The 12,657-nt window shown below is 41.4% G+C and overlaps 1 pseudogene; it reads right to left on the reverse strand.

Moving 5' to 3' along the window:
* Positions 1–7,013: 7,013 nt before the first annotated feature.
* LOC129059217 (endogenous retrovirus group K member 8 Gag polyprotein-like) overlaps positions 7,014–12,657 on the reverse strand; it is a 51,297-nt pseudogene continuing 45,653 nt past the window's right edge.

Genomic DNA, 12,657 nt, shown 5'->3' on the forward strand with positions numbered 1-12,657 from the left:
TCACAGGAGCTGAAAACTTATTACTACTTAAAAGAAGGTTAGATAGTTTCCAATATTTGACAATAGAAACATTTTAAGTGACATAGACTAGACCATTTTCTTATACCTGCAATCAATGTATATTTTAGCTTATTTGAGAAGATATGGCTGAATTGTTTCAGAAAATAATCACTTTAATATCTCTTGGATATAAATCTAATTTTGGATATATTTAGATTTAAATCAAGTATAGTATTGCCACTGTGAAATCTGAAATAGAAAAAACACAAGATAATGGAGAATTTAACATAACAGTAAACTTTCTGACACTCTGGTTGTTTGCCACCTTAAAACAGAGCAGGATGATATCCACAAAACCTAAAGTCAAGGAGCATCATTTTCAGCATGACTATTCTTCAATATAGCCTGAACCATTTCATTGCACCTTTTCTGCCCTTGGGGACACTTAATATTTTAAAACAGCAATACGGTCATTGCCACCACAGGGCTCATCTTGTGGGCCAGAGATAGTTCAGGGAAGGTAACCGAGCTGGGAGCTAAAGAAGCCGTTATGCGTGTGTCTCCCTCTTTGCCCATCTTCCCCATAATTACAAGGAAAAGTTTGTATTGGATTCACCAACACTGCAGGATAAACGGAGCTGTCTTTAACAATATTAGACACAGGTAAAGCCTCAGCAGGAAAATGTGAATTTTTGAAGGTGGTAAAAAGAGTTTTCCTTGATATGAAGTTATAATTTCAATGCAAGGACTAGAATTTTATCAACAGAATTATCAAGAGGGATTTTAGCATGTTATAGTAACATATAATTTCACTCTGAAAAAATCCCAAATGCTTTTGGTCTTCCAGGTTATTAGAATGCAGTAACAACCAGTATGCAATGCATGCTACAATATTACCCACAAGGGGGTTGGAAGTTTCACAGAAACCTGCCATTATTGATCATTATGATAATTATAATTGATAATTTTTAAAAAAATGCTTTCATTTTGCTAAGCTACAATTTCTTACCTAATTGGATTTATATCTTTTCTTTCTCAATATTCTGCAAATGATTTGTAATTATCACAATTCATAATTTTAAAATTATATGGGAGATTGTATTTTCAAAAGCCTGCTGCAAGAATATCTGCCATCCGACATAGTCTTTTGTAATGTGACTTGCCACTAACCCATGGAAAGGTGCAGTCTGCGTCTGAACTACCTTGCATCTGTGTGGAGTCTGTGACTGCGATGATGCCGCGGACGTGCTGTCGTGTGACTTCTGAGGATACATCTTAAAGAGTCAAATCCTAGTATCTTCTCTCTGGACTGCTCACCCTAGGGAAACTCTGCTTGGAACATGGTACCCTTGCCATGAGAGGCCCAACCCACGTGGAGAAGTCATCTGTAGGTGCTCTAGTCCACGGCCCCAGGAGAGTTCTGCAACGTCAGCCAGTGCCAACTGCCCGTGGTGTGAGAGCGCCTGCCTGGACTGAGGCAGGCTTTGGATGACTGAGTCTTGGCCAACCTCCATCTGCACCTGCATTTGAAACCTCAAATGAGAACTGCAGCCAACCCAGATAACTATGAGAGATGATAATAAATTGTTCAAGTATAATAAAGTGCGGGATGGTTAGCCACAACAGATAGCTGAAACAGATGCTTACAGTGGCCTCGAAGACAGTCCAGGAGCATGCATAGTTGACTCACCATTTCCAGTGTCACCTTCTCTCACTCCCCAGTCCCACTCCCTGAACATGGCGTTGCCCCTGAGGAAGTGGACTGAACAATTTCAGATAATTTCTTGTTTATCACCTTTTTTCATTTCACGTCCTCTGTCAGTATCATTGGAATAAATGATTTCATTTCTAACTTGCAAATACATAGGGGTCAACTGTACAAGCGCCCCATTGTTTCCTAACTCCCCAATTTCCACCACAACAGTAACACGCAGAGGAAGGCAGGCTTGGTCTTCCTAGGAACAGGATCATGCTGCTCCGCTTAGCTGTGTTCCTAGCTTGGATGGGGAAAAAATAAACAAACATAAAACACCCAGGGGTCAGTGGGTGATCCAGAAAATACTTTTCTGACACTGCTCTCTCTGTCTTGAAACTAGAAGACATAGAAATTAACTTTTTCTTCTCTAGATTCTCCAAAGTACGCTTGGCAGCCATTTTGCTGTGGGAAGAGTAAATGCAGAAAATCTTTTAACAGCACACAAGCTTTAGAGCTTATTGGAAAGTTGCTACCTTAATAGCCTCCCCTTTTCTACTAGAAGTTCTTTCAATGTAGCATGATTGTAAATTAGAAAAGTGAAATGAAATAATTCATATATCTATTTTATCACAATATAGGAAAGCTGAACATATAGCAATATCCTCAAGCAAAATGAGAAATAAAAATATATGCTTATCTGAATTATTTATTTGTTAAAATTGAAAGCTTTTTAAATGTGTTTTTGTTTTTAATGGATAGTCAATAGTAGCTTGTGTATACTACTCAATAATAATATGGGCAAGATTCATGGGATGATCTTAAGAAGGAATCCAGGATTTGACAGCAATGACTGAACAGATTGGTGACTTCAGGAATATGTGGATTCTTCATGGATATTGAATGAATAATTGATATTTTGAAATAGTAGGGTTACATTAAAATATATTTAATACATTTAATTCTAATTTTACAAAACCACTGGATGCTTTGTAATAATTTACACTCACTTTTGAATAGATAAAATCCTTTTCAGACTCAAATTTTTTCTTTCATCTTTTTTTTTTTTTTTTTAATTGAGACAGAGAATTGCTCTGTCACCCAGGCTGGAGGGCAGTGGCACAATCTCAGCTCACTGCAACCTCCACCTCCCAGGTTCAAGTGATTCTCCTGCCTCAGCCTCCCAAGTAGCTGGGACGACAGGCACCCACCACCACACCTGGCTAATTTTTTGTATTTTTAGTAAAGATGGGGTTTCACCATGTTAGTCAGGATGGTCTTGATCTCCTGACCTCGTGGTCTGCCTGCCTCAGCCTCCCAACGTGCTAGGATTTCACGTGTGAGCCACCACACCTGGCCGGTGATTATTAATTTAATGAGTATCGCATTAGTCCATTTTCACACTGCTGATAAAGACACACCCAAGACTGGCAATTTACAAAAGAAAGAGGTTTAATGGACTTACAGCTCCACATGGCTTAGGAAGCTTCACAAATCATGGCGGAAGGCAAAGAGTCCCAAGTCATGTCATACATGGATGGCAGCCGGCAAAAAGAGAGCTTGTGCAGGAAAACTCTCCCTTATAAATACCATCAGATCTCATGTGACTTACTCACTATTGTGAGAACAGCACGGGAAAGACCTGCCCCCATGATTCAATTACCTCCCATTGGGTCCCTCCCATGACATTTGGGAATTCAAGGTGAGATTTTGGTGGGGACACAGCCAAACCATATCATTCCAACCCTGACCCTTCCCAAATCTCATGCTCTCACATTTCAAACCCAATCATGCCTTCCCAACAGTCCCCCAAAGTCTTAACTCATTTCAGCATTAACTCAAAAATCCACAGTCCAAAGTCTCATCCAAGAAAAGGCAAGTCCCTTCCACTTATGAGCCTGCAAAATCAAAAGCAAGTTGGTTACTTCCTAGAAACATTGGCAGTACAGGCACTGGATAAATACAGCAAATCCAAATGAGAGATATTGGCCCAAACAAAGGGGTTACAAGCCCTGTGCAAGTCCAAAATCCAGTGGGGCAGTCTTAAAGCTCCAAAATAATGTCCTTTGACACCATGTCTCACATCCAAGTCACGCTGAGGTAAGAGGTGGATTCCTGTGGTCTTGGCCAGCTTCACCCCTGTGGCTTTGCAGGGTACAGCCACCCTCCTGGCTGCTTTCATGGTCTGGTGTTCAGTGTCTGTGGCTTTTCCAGGTGCATGGTGCAAGCTCTCAGTGGATCTACCATTCTGGGATCTGGAGGACAGTGTCCCTCTTTTCACAGCTCCACTAGGTGGTGCCATAGTAGGGGCTGTGTGGGGGTTCTGACCTCACATTTCCCTTCTGCACTGCCCTAGCAGAGGTTCTCCATGAGGGCTGCACTCCTGCAGCAAACTTCTGCCTGGGCATCCAGGCATTTCCATACATTTTCTGAAATCTAGGCGGAGGTTCCCAAACCTTAATCCTTGACTTCTGTGAACCCACAGGCTCAATACCATGTGGAAGCTGCCAAGGCTTGCAGCTTCCACCCTCTGAAGCAACAGCCTGAACTGTACCTTGGCCCCTTTTAGTCATGTCTGGAGTGGCTGGGATGCAAGGCACTGATTACCTAGACTGCACACAGCACAGGGACCCTGGGCCTGGCCCAAAAAACCATTTTCTCCTAGGCCTTCAGGCCTGTGATGGTAGGGGCTGCTGTTAAGACCTCTGACATGCTTTGGAGACATCTTCCCCATTGTCTTGGGGATTAACATTCAGGTCCTCATTACTTATGCAAATTTCTGCAGCCAGCTTCAATTTCTCCTCAGAAAATGGGTTTTTCTTTTCTATCACATTGTCAGGCTGCAAATTTTCCAAATTTTTATGCTCTGCTTCCCTTATAAAACTGAATGCCTTTAACAGCACCAAAGTCACGTCTTGAATGCTTTGTTGCTTAGAAATTTATTCTGCCAGATACCCTAAATCATCTCTCCCAAGTTAAAAGTTCCACAAATCTCTAGGGCAGGGGCAAATGCTGCCAGTCTCTTTGCTAAAACATAACAAGAGTCACTTTTTCTCCAGTTTCCCACAGGTTCCTCCTCTCCATCTGAGACCACCTCAGCCTGGACTTTATTGTCCATATTGCTATCAGGCTTTTTGTCAAAACCATTCAACAAGTCTCTAGGAAGTTCCAAACTTTCCCACATTTTCCTGTCTTCTTCTGAGCTCTCCAAACTGTTACAACATCTGCCTGTTACCCAGTTCCAAAGTCACTTCCACATTTTTTGTTATCTTTTCAGCAATGCCTCACTCTATTGGTACCAATTTACTGTATTAGTTCATTTTAATGCTGCTGATAAAGACATATCTGAGACTGGGCAACTTACAAAAGAAAGAGGTTTAATAGGATTTACAGTTCCACGTGGCTGGGGAAGCCTCACAGTCATGGCAGAAGGCAATTAGGAGCAAGTCAGGTCTTACATGGCTGGCAGCAGGCAAAGAGAGAGCTTGTGCAGGAAACTCCTCATTATAATAACCATCAGATCTTGTGAGACTTACTATCACAGGAACAGCACAGGAAAGACCTGCTTCCATGATTCAATTACCTCCCACCGGGTCCATCCACAACACGTGGTTATTCAAGATGAGATTTGGGTGGGGACACAACAAAACCATATCCAGTATATTTACCCAAAGGACAGTGCTCCCTTGTGCATTTGCTGAACTTTCAATAGCTCTGCTATCACTCCATCAGGTCAGCAGTTTCTGGATGGTGCAGCTCATGTTAGGTCCCATACATCCCATCCTTTAACCATTGCTGTATTTCCTTTGTTACAAAGTAAGTTCTTTGGATTGATGTCATGTAGATTGATTACTGGTGAATCAAAAACTATTGAATGCCTTAAATAATAATGTTGACTGAAGCCCTGGTGTGAAGGAAGAGGAAGCCCTGTTCAGAATGTGTAAATTACTGTGAATATTAGAGAGGGACAATGTAGTCAGCTTCAAGTGTCCGGCTCCTCTTCTTGAGGGAGGTGCTCTTTTGGAAGCACAGAGTTAACTTCCTGCTGGCACATGGGACATTCAGCAGCAGCAGTAGATAGATCAGGCTTAATGAGAAGGAGCCTCTCCTGTAGGCCCACACACAGCCTCCATTGCTGCTTCCCACCTCCTCCATACTTGTGCCCTACATTGGCACTGGAGTGGGTAATGAGAAAGCTGGCACACATCCACCGTCCATGCAATTCTGTCTAGGTTGTTCAGTGATGCTCCTTTCTGATGGGAATTCCATGCAAGGACAATAGCAATCAGTCAGTACCCACTTCCATAAGTCCATCAACTGACCATTCCCTAGCCATCCATCCTGCCTCCAATTAAATATCCTGGCCTCCCACCAGTACACATGTGTCAATGCAATCCGAACCAAAGGACACTACTTTTTCAACACAGAGTAACTGATAAAGCACCCAAAATTCTGCTGAACTGGAGAGCTTACTCTCCTCATTCTCTTTCAAGACACTCATAAGCAGAGCTACACTGAGCCAACATATCTGAACTGGGCTTCAGCTACTTCCTTTTTTAGTTGGTGTAGAATACTCTCCTGAAGATGGCATGACCTTGCTCCAGAAGCCCAGGGATCTGCCTTATGATTCTGTCATTGGGACTTATTAGAAACATCACAGAGCATCTTTTCCCACTGCTGATGGACAGAATAAAAAGGTCGTATAACCCAAGATCCAGGGCCATTTACATCTTAGCCTGGACTTTCCCTGATCTAGGTTCCACCCAATGTTGACAGAATTTATATCACCCAGTATGTGACTGGATCACTATTTCCAGGTATAAAATACATCCATTTCAAAGCCCAAAGGGTCCTAGCAGACATTTTGGTTCCTGCCTCTGTGGTGGGCCATCTTTGGGGAAGAATGTCTTCTTGGGTAAGACAACAATCTTCAGATGAAGGAAATTCCAGGAGAAGACCAGCCACTGAGATCAGTTGCTGGAAAACCTTCTGAATTGCTGGGAGGAAACATACTTCTTTCCCAAAATAGAGATCTGGGTAGTAGAGCACAGTATTCATGACACCCAGTCTGAGATGATAAGTACAGCCATACTCATACCTCAGAGATTCTGCAGGTTTGGTGTTAGGCCACAAAAATAAAGTGAATCTCACTATAAAGTGAGTCATCCAAATTTTGGAGTTTCCCAGTGCATACAAAAGTTATGTTTACACTACAGTATATTCTATTAAGTTTGCAAGAGCATTATGTCTAAGAAATGAACACAAATTAAAAAATACTTTATTGTTAAAAATGCTAATGATCACCTGAGACTTCAGGGAGTCATAGGCTTTTTGCTGGTGGAGGAATCAGCTTCAGTGTAAATGGCCGCAGACTGATCAAGATGGTAGTTGCTGAAGGCTCAAGTTCCTGTGGCAGTTTCTTAAAAAAAGACAACAATGAAGTTTACCACATCCATTGACTGTTCCTTTCACAAGATTTCTCTGTAACATCCAATTCTGTTTGATTACATTCTGCCCAAGGTAGCATGGTAGACCTTCTTTCAAAATTGGAATCAATCTTCTCAAACCCTGCCACAACCTTTTCAACTAAGTTATGGAATATTATAAATCCTTTGTTGTTATTTCAGCAGTGTTCACAGCATATTCATAGGAGTAGATTCCATCATAAGAAACCACTTTCCTTGTTCATCCATAAGACGCAAGTTGTCCTCCATTCAAGTTCTATCATGCAATTGCAGCAATTCAGTCACATCTTCAGGCTTTATCTCTAATTTCAGCTCCCTTGCTATTTCCACCACAACTGCAGTGACTTCTTCCACTGAAGTCTTGAATCCTTCAAAGTCATCCATGAGGGTTAAAATCAGCTTCTTCCAAACTCCTGTTAATATTGCTATTTTGAACACCTCTCATGAAACACAAATGTATTTAATGGCATCTAGAGTGGTAAATCCTTTCCAGAAGGTTTTCAATTTACCTGGCCTAGATGCCTCAGATGAATCATTACCTATGGAAGTGATAGCCACATGAAATGTATTGCTTAAATAGTAAGACTTGAAAGTTGAAATTACTCCTTTATTCATGGGCTATGAAATGACCATGTGTTAATGTGCATGGAAACAAAATTAATTTCCTTGTACTTCTCCATTAGAACTCTTGGGTGACCAGATGCATGGTCAGGAAGCAGTAATATTTTGAAATGAATCTTTTTATGTAGGTCTCAACAGTGGGCTTAAAATATTGAGTAAACCATGCTGTAATGTGTTGTCATGTAGGCTTTGTTCTTCCATTTATAGAGCATGAGCATGGGCAGAGATTTAGCATAATCCTTAAGGGACCTAGGATTTTTGGGGTAGTAAATAAGCATTGTCTTCAACTTATAGTCACCAGCTGCATTATCCCCTAGTGGGAGAGTCAGCCTGTCCTTTGAATTTTGAAGCCAAGCATTGACTTCTCCTCTCTAGCTATGAAAACCCTAGATGACATGTTTTTCCAATAGAAGGCCATTTCATCTACATTGAAAATCCGTTGTTTCAGGTAGCGACCTTCATCAATAATCTTAGCTAAATGTTCTGGATAACTTGTTGCAGCTTATAGATCAGCAATTACTGCTTCATCTTCCACTTTTTTTAAATGAATGAAGACTGCTTCTTTCTTTAAGCCTTAGCAACTAACTTCTGCTCGCTTGCAACTTTTCTTTTGCGGTTTCCTCACCTCTGTCTGCCTTCAGGAACAGAAAAGAATTAGGACCTTGCTCCAGATTAATCTTCAGTTTAAGGGAATATTCCAACTGATTTGATCTTCTATCCAGACACTAAAACTTTCTCCATATTAGGCTGTTTGGCATTCTTATCACTGGTGTGCTCATTAGAGTCTCACTTTTAATTCCTTCCAGAACTTCCTTTTTTTTTTTTTTTTTTGAGACAGAGTCATACTTACTCTATCACCCAGGCTGGAGTGCAGTGGTGCAATCTAAGCTCACTGCAACCTCTGCCTCCTAGGTACAAGCAATTCTCCTGCCTCAGCCTCCTTAGTAGTTGGGGTTACAGGCATGCACCACCATGCTCAGCTAATTTTTGTATTTTTAGTAGAGACAGGATTTCAACATAGTGGCCAGGCTGGTCTGCAACTCCTCACCTCAAATGATCCACCTGCCTCGGCCTCCAAAGTGCTGGGATTTCAGACATGAGCCACCACACCAAGCCCAAAACTTTTCCTTTGAATTCACAACTGAGCTGTTTGGTGAAAGAAGACTCGCTTTCAGCCTATCTCAGCTTTCAGCATGCATTCCTCACTGAGCTTTGTTATTTCTGGCTTTAGATTTAAACTGAGAGATGTGCCCTGTAGCTCATGCCTGTAACCCCAGTGCTTTGGGAGGCTGAGGCAGGAAGATTGCCCATGTGCTGGAGAGCTGTCTAAGGTCACAGTGCCAAAACACTGTTGGAAGTCACTGTGCTTTACTCCAAACTCCACTAGATCACTACGAATTAACTCTCAAATTCAAATGTACCTCATGTTAGTTTGTCATCATTATATATATACTGCTGCTATTGTTTGTGCATCCAGTGCTTCTTATAAATAAGCATAACATTTTAGCCTCTCAAAGTTATGCTAATAAACACAATTGACTGTACACACAAATCTCTAGATGGGGACTGCTAATTTTGTTATTTTTTCACTTTCGTCTCTTTTGCCCCTATTCGAGGATTCAGTTCAACCACTAAAGTGAACAAGGTTAAATCTGGTAAACATTATTCTACCTCATTTTTGGCATTTCAAAAATGAATTATAGCTGAGGGTAATAGTGCTTGTGAAAGCACAGACATGCAAATACGGTGATCTCCCAGGGCAGACATTTTTAATCATTCACCTTTTTGAAATATAGGTAATGATATGGTAACTTGCCTCATTTTTTCCTTGTAAGAAAGATAGTGATTTTCCTGTAGGAGCTCATAGTGTGGGAAACTGTCTGAAGCAAATGGCATCATGGAAGGTGAATGGATTACAGTGTTTCCTTGTTTCATTTCTTGAAGGAAAATAACATTCTGATAAATTATGCTCAGTTCACAATTTATCCAGGCATTCTAGAAAAGAGTATAATAATTATTTCCATTGATGCCAAATGTCTTCTGAAGAAAGGTATGTCAATTCAGCTTAATTTTATATTTTATTACAAAATCTTTCCAAAAAGGGAAAGATTAAATTAATATGAGACATATCCTTGGACTTTGGTCTTCACAAATAATTAAAAATAAAAAGTGGGATTTTGAGTAAGACTTTTGATACTTTTGTCAGCCAACATGTTTCTGTCAGGCAATGAACCACATTTGACATGCACATAATCTTATTGTCAATTCAATTTGTCTTTTACAATGCAGTATAGGAGAACAGATTTTTAAGAGCACATTCTCCTAAGAATAATTAGATTGCCTGATGGAATAATATTTTATGCATGTCAATCAAATGACCATGAAACCTTTGAATTATTTTATATAGCAAAATAAAATAATTTGAACACTTGAGGCACAAAAAAAACCCTTAGGATCCTTTCACATTGACAAATATTTTTATTCCCTTGTGATGAATTTGGTCTTTTTTTTTTCCACCAATAATAGTGATGATACTTAGCCCACTGTATTTATTGTTTTGTTTGTTGTTGCCAAAAGGGGGTAGTATAGTGCTTTCTAGATCCCAGGAAATAGTTTTAAGTGGTTTCTTAAGATGTTCGCCTCCAGCTGGGCATGGTGGTTTACACGTGTAATCCCAGGAGTTCAAGACCAGCCTGGCTAACATAGCAAAACCCCGTCTCTACTAAAAATAAAAAAAATTTAGCTGGGTGTGGTGGTGCATGCCTGTAGTCCCAGCTACTTGGGAGGCTGAGGCATGAGAATCGCTTGAACCCAGGGGGCAGAGCTTGCAGTGAACCAAGATCATGCCACTGCACTCCATTCTGGGTGACAGAGCGAGAATCCGTCTCAAAAAAAAAATTAATAATCACCTATGGTGCTGGGCCTCCAATTGGTAAACTCCTTAGGTCTGGGAGTCTAGGGGTGGAAAAAGAGGACCCAGTAGGGGTCCAACCAATAGGTTACTCCCAGTAACCTGTCTAGTGACTTTGTGATTTCTTGCTCGGCAACTCTGGACTCAGAAGTTCTGGCTCCTAAAGAGAGGATAGTTCTGCAGAGGAGGTCTCAGCAATGATATTAAACATAAAGCTGCAGCTGCCATCCAGAGAACTTAGGCTCCTCATACCCAAATAAGAACGAGAAGAACCATCTTCCTGGGGTGAGAGGATGTGGAGGATAACCCTCAATGTCATGAAGAGGTAGGTTTGCTGTTGTATAGTGAAAGTACACAGGGTACCTTTAGCACCCACTTTGTTATCTCTTAGAACCCACTTATCCAATTTTGATTGTAAATGGACAAATACAGAAGCTGTAGCTTGAGAAATCCATAGTGACCAGAGCTTTAGACTTCACAGTGAGGAAGATGTTGGTAATCTCACGAAGTAAGGTGTCTAGACTAACAGAAGTCGTAGCTGAAGGTGAAAGAAATTTAGAATGACCAGTAGAAGAGAATGATGACCAGTACCAGTTGCAGCCCATGAACAGGTATGGCTTGTTCCATTAACATCCCTCTTGTCAGTTTTTCTCAGGAAAAAAAATCTAGCAGAATCTTAAAGAACAAATTATAGAATTTGTGTGAAGCAAGTGAATCCTAGCATTGCATATGTTGCTGTACTGTAGCACTCAAGTCTTTTTTAAGATGAAAGGATTGAATCCTCCAGCTCCTGAGAAAGTTGTCAGCTGACAGATTTCAGCTGTGAGCATTCTCCAAGAATTTCCCTTAATTACAAAAAGCATCTTCACCTGCTCAAGATCACGCCACTTCTTCCGAGGGCAGCCTACATGCAATGACTGGTCAGTGCACTGGCATAGGATCCAACTGATAGTAACAGGAGACAGATAAATTCCTAGGCAGACAAGGACAGGTCCCCAGTGAAACCCAACCTTCAAGCCAAGGACAGTTCAAAGCCTGAAAACCAAGCTGCCAGTTCCAGACAGAGTCCACAACGGGGGTGAGAACTTCCATCTCTGTCTTACCCACTCTCTCTTGATTAGTTCCTTTGGAATGATGCCTTTTACCCCATTGAAGGGTGCTTTTTCCAAGGCCACTCATGGACCAATCAGCACATGGTCCCCTATTCTAAGCCCACTAAAAACCTCAGACTCAGCCTCATAGATGGCCACCCACTTTCAGGTCCCCTCTTGCAGCTGAGAGCTTTCCTTCTGTCACTCAATAAAATTCTTCTCTGCCTTACTCACTCTCCAGTGGCTGCATATCTTATTCCTCTTGGTCGTGAGACAAGAACTTGGAATTTTCTGAGCTGCAGGCAGCAGGAGTGAAAGAGCTGTAACCCTCCCATTCGCTGAGCTGTGGGTGGTGGCAGTGAAAGAGCTGTAACCCTCCCTCCTGCTCACTGAACAACAGAAGAGAATAGGCTACTGGGCACCACTCCCGCCCACTCGCAGAATTACAGAAGTGAAGAAGCCGCTGGGTGCCACTCCTCCTGCTTGCCAAATTACTGGAACCACAACACAACCTCCTTGCCTCAATTCCCACCACCTCTGAATGGCCATTCCAGCTTGGGAAGTGCTCTGTGTCAGTTGAGGCCTGAGCTACCACTCAATGTCTTTGCCTGCTCAATTCTTCTTCACTGCCTTTAAGGCAAGTGTTGGCCCGAAGAGCTCTCACTAAAGCAATTTCCGTATGCAAATTCATGATGGATACTCCTCAGTGTGCTAATCTGTTCATGTGTATAATCCAATCTATATTTGGGTTGTGAGAATTAGATAAATTCATGGTTATAAAGCAACATAGCCAGCCCTTAATACAAATTATTTCCCTCTCTGTTTGTTTTGCTACTGAATGCAAATAAACTAACACAGAAATTATATCAACATTTT

Source organism: Pongo abelii, chromosome 3 (genome assembly GCF_028885655.2).
Source record: "Pongo abelii isolate AG06213 chromosome 3, NHGRI_mPonAbe1-v2.0_pri, whole genome shotgun sequence".
In the NCBI taxonomy this organism is placed as follows: Eukaryota; Metazoa; Chordata; class Mammalia; order Primates; family Hominidae; genus Pongo; species Pongo abelii.